The 9,317-nt window shown below is 35.1% G+C and overlaps 1 pseudogene; it reads left to right on the forward strand.

Annotated features, from left to right (window-relative positions):
- Positions 1-1,785: 1,785 nt before the first annotated feature.
- Positions 1,786-2,519, forward strand: LOC100661730 (rRNA N6-adenosine-methyltransferase METTL5-like; annotated as a pseudogene).
- Positions 2,520-9,317: the final 6,798 nt, after the last annotated feature.

Below are 9,317 nucleotides of genomic sequence, written 5' to 3' on the forward strand. Positions count from 1 at the left end.
TATAGATTTAAAAAAAAAAGATACCTTGTTCCAGAATGGAAACTAATGCCTTCAGGTTCTGGTGTTGAACTGGACAATGTGCCTCATTCCTTTTTTTCCAAAGGCATTTATAAGGAGTCCTAAATTTAATGTTAGCTCTTTTGTTTCAAAATAAATCAGCATCAAATCTCAGCATCAAATCTGAAACAATAAGAATCTGTCAGTTTGATGGATTTGACCTGAAATTTAGGGGACTAAAAAAATAGGGAAGTTCTTTTCCACAGAATGACACTAAAAGAAAAATTTGAGTACTTTAAGCTTAATTCCTAAATACAACTTTCCACAATTTATTATTTGACTATATTTTGGCATTGATTAGAAAATATAATGAAGGAAACTTATGCTTTACTGCATGTTAGGTTAAGCATGAAATATAATGAATAGCGTATTTTTTTAAAGCAGTGTGGTGTTTCTTCCTGTATTACTTTTATAAACATGAATATTCTCCTATGAATAAATATTAAAAACTGAAAGAATTCTTCCACCCTGTGAAGTTATTTTTGACAATTGAAAGACTTTAGTAATACATAATATCAAGTAGGAAATGATGATAAGAAATAGTACTGGCTGGCAGTGCCTGAGCCATATATCAGAATAATGTGAAATACTTCAGCTTGATGCCCTTTTGGATCATAGTACTGCCTGTAGCATTTGTCAGAAGATGGAGAATCCTCTCTTCCTAGTATGTAAGTTTATATCTTCTGAACTAGATCAGCCCAAACCTTTACATTAATGGACTCACAGAATAAAAAGTGTGCTCATGGTCAAGCATAAAAATAATTGCCTCATTATCTACTGAACTGTAATGCATGTCTGGCATTCAATAAAAATTACAAGACCTACAGACGGACTAGAAAAGAACACAGTCTGCAAGTAAAAAGGGAAAGGTCAAAACCAGACGAATTGTGATACAGATGTTGGAACTACCAGATGGATAATTTAAAATAACTATGAAGAACATGTTAAAGATTCTATTGATAAAGGTAGACAAGATCACATAGGTAATTTCTGCACAAAGATGAATACTATAAGAAAAAATCAAATTAATATGCTATAAATAAAAAAGTACAGTAACAGAGAAAAAGAACTCATTTGACTGCCTCATCAGTGGACTTGACACAGTTGAGGAAATAAGCAGTGAACTTGAAGACAGATCAATAGAAATTATCACACTAAAACACAATTGAAAAAAATAGCAAAACAACCATAAAAAGTAAACAAGAACGGAGCATCTAAGAATTCAGGGACAATATGAAATACTCTAACATAAATGTAATTATAATCCTAGAAGGAAAAGAACAAATATTTGAATGAATAAATGGCTGAGAACTTAGCAAAATCAATGATGGACATCAAAACCATGGATACAAGAAGCTTAGAGAACGGTAAGCAGGATTAATACTACACAGACATGTGTAAACACACACAGAGATCCCTAACATATTATTGAAAGTTCTGGGAACCACAGACAATGAGAAAATCTTGAAGACAGTGAGAGGGAAAAACAAACAAACAAACAAAAGTTATCTACAGAAGGATATCAATAAGTATTACAGTAAACTTCTTGTCAGAGACAATGCGAGCAAGAAGAAAAAAAAGTGATACACTTAAAATAATGGAAATAAAACATTGTCAACTCAGAATTCTATGAGCTGAAAGCATATCCTTCAAAAGTGAAAGAAAAAATTACAGGGTGCCTCCTGAGATCCAGTGCTTTTAAATCCTTGGAACGCGCGCAGAAAAAAAATGAAGAAATGAAGGCATAAAGAACTAGAAGGTTACCTAAAACAAGTGTATAGATTTGAAAAAGCCCAAACTGCTTCCAAACAGTATACAACTAGGTTGACCTTTGCAACACGTGCACTCTATACAATTCAGAACTCAAGCGACAACACTGAAAATGAAGTGGTTGCAGACCTAGATGTGTTTGTGGAGTGCTTAGCATCAGAACTGCAATGTTAGGAGAAGGGTTGGGTGTGGATTTGACATAGACAAAGATGCACTGGGAATATTTATTTGTAAAGTGGAAGAGTTTGAGTTCACGAATGTTGACTGACATGGTTCAATGTGATATGTGCTCATTATTTAACAGAATGCCAAAGTCTTTCGATAAAGTAATTACAAATCCTCCCTTAGAGACCACGGACAATAAAGGACAGATTCAGTTTTTTGGAAGACTGCTTTGGAAATAGCAAGAACAGTAGTATATTATTTATACAAGTTCTCAACTAGGGAGCATATTCTAAAGAAAGCTGAAGAATGGTAAATCAAGATAGATTTTATTACAGAGCTAAAATATGACCTGTCAGCATCACACAAATTTCATAAAAAAAGGTATCGGTGGGCATTGAAGTGAATCTAATTTGGTTTTGTTTTTAAAAACCTCCAAAGTCAAAAATAGCTTAAATTATAATTAAAATGAATAAAAAATTGTTTACTAAAAAAACAGATGAAAGAGTGATATATTCTTAAATAAATAGTGAAAGAATGAAGAATGCATTGTTATCTGACATACCATATAAGAATATTAAAGACAATTCTTCAGGTAGCAGGGCTATAATATAGGTCAAAACTTGGGTCTGAAACAAGAAATGAAGAGAGAGAGGAAATGAAATAAATGAAGAAAAATAATAAAAAAAAATCTTATTTTTAATTGCTATAAAGCCAGTGCACAGGCCCCACGTGTCTGTCAGAACAAGGCCAAGGGCCAACTGCAGAACAGACCATCGGTTGCTCATATGCAAGTTAAGCTGAAACACAAGAAAATTAGAACAAGTCCATAAGAGTCAAAGTATGACCTTGAGTATATGCCACCTGAATTTAGAGATCATCTCAAGAACGGATTTGACACATCGAACACTAATGACTGAATACCAGATGAGTTGTGACATGACATCAAGGACATGATACATGAAGAAAGCAAGAGGTCATTAAAAAGACAGGAAAGAAAGAAAAGACCAAAATGGATGTCAGAAGAGACTCTGAAACTTGCTCTTGAACATCAAGTAGCAAAAGCAAAAGGAAGAAATGAAGTAAAAGAACTGAACAGAAGAATTCAAAGGGCTGCTCAAGAAGACAAAGTATTATAATGACACATGCAAAGAGCTGGCGATAAAAAACCAAAAGGGAAGAACACGCTCTACATTTCTCAAGCTGAAAGAACTGAAGAAAAAAATCAAGCTTGATTTGCAGTACTAATACTGAGTTACAATAGTTAAGGATTCTATGGGGAAAATATTAAACGACACAGGAAGCATCAAAAGAAGATGCAAGGAATACGCAGGGTTACGATACCAAAAAGAATTGGTTGATGTTCAACCATTTTAAGAGGTAGCATATGATCAGAACCGATGGTACTGAAGGAAGAAGTCCAAGCTGCACTGGCGAAAAACAAGGCTCCAGAAATTGACGGAATATCAGCTGAGATGTTTCAACAAACATATGCAGTGCTGGAAGTGCTTATCGTCTATGCCAAGAAATTTGGAAGACAGCTACCTGGCCAACTGGCTGGAAGAGATCTGTTTTTATGCCTATTCCTAAGCAAGGTGATCCAGCCGAATGAAGAAATTACCTGATGATATCATTAATATTACATGCAAGTAAAATTTTGCTGAAGATCATTCAAAAGTGGCTGCAGCAGTATATCGACAGAGAACTGCCAGAAACTGAGGCCAGATTCAGAAGAGGACGTGGAACCAAGGATATCATTGTTGATGTCAGATGGATCCTGGCTGAAAGCAGAGAATACCCGAAGGATGTTTACCTGTGTTTTATTGACTATGCAAAGGCATTCGACTGTGTGGATCATAACAAATTATGGATAACATTGGGAAGAATGGGAATTCTAGAACACTTATTTGTGCTCATGAGGAACCTGTACATAGATCAAGAAGCAGTTGTTTGGACAGAACAAGGGAATACTGCATGGTTTAAAGTCAGGAAAGGTGTGCGTCAGGGTTGTATCCTTTTATCATACCTATTCAATCTGTATGCTGAACAAATAGTTTGAGAAGCTAGGCTCTATGAAGAAGAATGGCGTATCAGGATTGGTGGAAGACTCATTAACAACCTGCGTTACGCAGATGATACAACCTTGCTTGCTGAAAGTGAAGAGGACTTGAAGCACTTACTGAGGAAGATCAAAGACCACAGCCTTCACTATGGATTTCCCCTCAACAGAAAGAAAACAAAAATCCTCAAAACTGGACCAATAAACCACATCATAATAAATGGAGAAAAGATTGAGGCTTTCAAGGGTTTCATTTTACATAGATCCACAATCAACACCCATGGAAGCAGCAGTCAAGAAATTAAAAGACACATTGCACTGGAGAAATCTGCTGCAAAAGACCTCTTTAAAGTGTTGAAAAGCAAAGATGTCACCATGAAGACTCAGGTACACCTGACCCAAGCCATGGTATTTTTAATCGTATCATATGCATGGGAAAGCTGGACAATGAATAGGGAAGACCGAAGAAGAATCAACACCTTTAAATTGTGGTGTTGGCAAGAATATTGAATATATCATGGACTGCCAAAAGAAGAGCACATCTGTCTTGGAAGAAGTACAGCCAGAATGCTCCTTAGAAACAAAGATGGCAAGACTACGTCTTACATACTTTGGACATGTCGTCAGGAGAGATCAATCCCTGGAGAAGAACATCATATTTGGTAAAGTACAGGGCCGACAAAAAAGTGAAAGACCCTCAACGAGATGAATTGACACTGTGGCTGCAACAATGGGATGAAGCATAACAATGATTGTGGGCATGGCGCTGGACCGGGCAGTGTTTCGTTCTGTTGTACATGGGGTTGCTGAGTCGGAACTGACTCAACAGCACCTAACAACAACAACATAAAGAAAACTTACTATTTAAAATCTAGGCTTGACTCTTGTAAGAACTTTGAATAAGTAGAAAAATGTTTTGTGTGTTTATAGCATATGTATAAATAAAATGTCTGACAACAATGGCGCAAAGAATGAGAGGAATTCTTACATTACACATGAAGCAGTATGATATTATTTGAAACAAGTAGACTTATATTATTTAAAAATACATATTGTAAACTCTAGGGCAATCACTAAAAATTTTTAAATAGATGTACAACAGAAGAAATTATATAGGATCATAGTAAAATATTCAATTAAATTCAGTGAAGATAGAAAAGATGAATGAAGAAATAAAGGGCAAAGAGAATAAATAGAAAACGTCTAACAAGATGATAAATTTTCATCAAACCATATCAATAGTCACCTTAAATAAAAATGGTCTAAATATACCAGTTAAAAGAGAGATTGTCGTATTATATATTTTTAAAAAGACCTAAATATATGCTTTATATAAGAAATCCACTTAAAGTATAAAGATATGGAATGGTTGAAAGTAGAAGGATGCAGGAAAATACACTGTGAAAACACTAACAAAAAGAAAGCTGGAGTAGCTATATTATTTTCAGACAAAGTAGACTTCATAACAAAGAATATTACCAGAGATAAAGAGGGACATTACATAATTATAAAGGGGTCCATTTTCGAGGAAGATACAATCAAAGGACTTGTGGACATAACAGAACTTCAAAATATGATGCAAAAACTGATAAATCTGAAAGAAAAAATGGACATAGAAAACTACAGTAAGAGATTTCAACTCCCATTTCTCAGTAACTGATAGAATAAGCAGTCAGTAAATTCATAAGGGAAAAATGATCAGATCAACCAACTTGAGCTGACTGAGATCCATAGAATACTCCAATGAACAACAGAAGAATGCACACCTTCTCAAGATCCCATGGAAGATTTCCCAAGTTAGGCCATACTTGGAGCCCTAGTGGTGCAGTGGTTAGGAGCTTGGCTGCTAACGAAAAGGTAGACAGTTCGAATCCATGAGCTACTTCTCGGAAACCCTATGGGGCAGTTCCACCCTGTCCTATAGGGTTGCTGTGAATTGAATCTGCTCATGGCAACTTTTGGGGCTTTTTTTTTTTTTTGGTTTTTAGGCTGTACTTATGGCTATAGGAAACCCTGGTGGCGCAGTGATTAAGTGCTATAGCTGCTAACCAAGATGTCGGCAGTTCAAATCTGCCAGGTGCTCCTTGGAAACTTTGGGGCAGTTTTACTCTTTCCTGTAGGGTCAGAATCAACTTGATGGTGGTGGGTTTTTGGGTTTTAGGGCCATAAAACAAACCTTAACAAATTCAAAAGAAGTGAAGTAATAACAATTATGTTGTTGATCCAAAATAGTTAAGCTGGAAATCAATAACAGAAATATATCTAAAAAATCTCAAATATTTGATAATTAAACAACACACTTTTAAATAACTTTTAGGTTAAAGATGATATCTCAAGGTAAATTAGCAAATATTCTTTTCTGTCTTTAGTCTTTTACTATATAGTCAAGGCAGTGTTATCCAAAGTTTCTTAGATAAGCCCCTTCCCTGACATTTCCCTCAACAAAGCTACGTCATGTACTTTTAATACAGTTGGATTTATTTGCCACAGTCTGCATTCCAGTATAGGTTTCCCCAGCATCCTTTTTTTAAATTTTAATTTGCATCTAGTTAAATTCACTGTTAATGTGAATAATTCTATGGGTTTTGACAAATCCATAGAGTCATATATTCACCACTATGTTACCATACAGAAGTGTTCCATTAGACTAAAAAACTCCCTTGTGCAGCCTTTTTGTAATCACCTCTTTCCCCTTTCTCCAGTTTCTGAAAGCCACTGAACAGTTTCCCATCCCATAGTTTTATTTTTCCCCTTCCATTTTTTCCTTCATTTTGTTCTCCCCTTTCCTCTTTCACTTTTTAAATTCTTTCTTCTATCCTCTCTTTTCCCTTCTTCTTTCTCTCTCTTTCCCTACCTTCTTTCTCTACTTATGTTCTTCATTTATCCTTTTCTTCCTTCACTTAGTCATTTAAACAATAGTTATTATTTAGTACTATTATGATTGAGTACTATGATAGGCTCTGGAGATATGTGAGAAATGATACTCAGTGGATGAAAAATAATCTAAGGAACTTGTGGGGAGGTGGCAGCATGAGCAGGCCTAAGATCCTGACCCTCCCACATAAGCACCAAGAAAAGCAATCAGAAATCTGAACTCAACTTATAAGAACTCTGAAAAAGTGGGGGGAGTATTGCAACAACTTACCACAAACTGAAGCAAGAAAAAGCAACTTCGCAATGGTAGGAAAATCTTTTTCTACTGCCCCTGCCCTTCTCCTTCTGGTAGGGCAACCAGGCACACGTAGCGGAGCTGCAGCCAAACCACAGCTTGTGTTCACAAAAGGGCCTTGATACCTGGCTCTGAAATGAATAGGGCAGATTTTGCTGGCACACTGTTCAATATGCCTGTTCTGAAAGGTCAGGTAGCTGCCTGAGGACTGAAACTTCAGTCTGGCCTGAATCAGAACTCTCACAGGATTAGAAAGGGAGCAACGAGCAAAGTCTAAAGGCTGTGCCCACCTAGAATAAAACACAGGGGTAATGCTTTGGGAACTTCTCTTTCGACAATGGATTCTCAGCTATGACACCAAAACCACGAACAACAGAAGACAACATAGATAAACTGGACTTCATCAAAATGAAAAACTTGCATACATCAAATGATTTTATCAGCAAAGTGAAGAGACTATTCACAGAACGGAAGGAAATATTTCTTAACCATATATGTGATAAGGGTTCAAAACAGAGATGATATGAAGAACTCCCACAACTCCACAACAAAAAGAACAACAATTCAATCAACAAATGGACAAAGAAATTGGATAGATATTTTACCAGAGAAGATATGCAAATGGCCAAAAAAGCACATGAAAAAATGTTCAACTTTATTAGCCATATTTGAAATGCACATTAAAACTACAATGAGGTACCATTCCGTACCTACCAAGATAGCTATTTATCAGTAAATGGAAAGCAACAAATGTTGGCAAGGATGAGGAGAAATTGGTATCTTTGTCCTTCGTTAGTGGAATTGTAAAATGGTGCAGGCTGTGGAAAACAAACAAACAAAAAAACTTAGAATTACCATATGATCCAATGATTCTATTCCTAGGTGTGTATATATATATATATATATATATACACACAAGAGTTGAAAGCAGGAACTCAAAGAGGTTTTTGTACAACAATGTTCATTGTAATATTATTCACAATAGCCAAAAGATGGGAACAATCCAAATATTCATCAATAGATGAATGGATAAACAAAACAGGGAATATCCATACAGTGAAATTCTGATATATGCTCTAACAAGGATGAACCTTGAAAACATTTTGCTGAGTGAAATAGATCAGACAAAAAAGGACACATGTTGTATAATCCTACTTATATAAATTATCTAGAATAGGCAATAGAGACCAAAATTTCTTTGTGGTTACCAGGAGGTGAAAGAGGAAATGTGGGATCTTTTGGTGAGAGTTACTGAGATTCTGGTAAAGGTGATAAAATTTTTGAAAGCAGATATTGGTGACAACTACACAATATGGGGAACATAGTTAACATCATTGAAAAGGGATTGAAATAGCAAATGTTTTGTTATATACACTTTTGGTGCAAAAAAACTAAAAAAAATTACAAAAATTAATCTAGAGACAAAATTAATATGTCATTAAGAATTTATAGGTCTAAAGGCACTAAAAAAAAAAAAAAAAGCACTACTTTCCTATAAATAAAGAAGTTGAGAAACTGCATTTAAACTTAATTAACTCCATATTTCAGACCAGAACACTAAAAACAAAGACCTTATTAAGTCCATTATTTTGTGATTTTAGATGATTTTAAAAGCTGATGGGCCAAAAAATGTCCTTCTATTTTGTAGTAATGGAAACAGGATATCTTTTGCTTCATGACTAACCACTACTCCCCTGAAAATGTCAAAGTGTTTAATTTACCAGAGAAATACTCAACAAAGATATACTATGAAGTATGTTGTCTTAAGCATGTGACCCATGGCCAAGTTTTTATAATGTATTTCCTTGTTTTAATATTTTTAAAACTCATTCAATTACAGGAAAACTCTTTAGCCATCCATCTATACCAATGAGAGAAACTTGAATCTGGAGAGTCCTTGACAAATCCTTGAGGCTTATTTACTTATTCCAAAAAGCAGGTGTGAAAAATGCCATGTTCTAATTTTATTTTACTGCAATAAAATAGTAGATCTGAAAAATATGGAATGACCTGGAAATTCATCTGAATATCAGATAGTGTTTTCATTACTGAGGATTCAAGTGAAACAATGTTGTCATGTCCCCAAATTGCTTACCTTTT

This window comes from Loxodonta africana, chromosome 5, assembly GCF_030014295.1.
Source record: "Loxodonta africana isolate mLoxAfr1 chromosome 5, mLoxAfr1.hap2, whole genome shotgun sequence".
Lineage (NCBI taxonomy): Eukaryota > Metazoa > Chordata > Mammalia > Proboscidea > Elephantidae > Loxodonta > Loxodonta africana.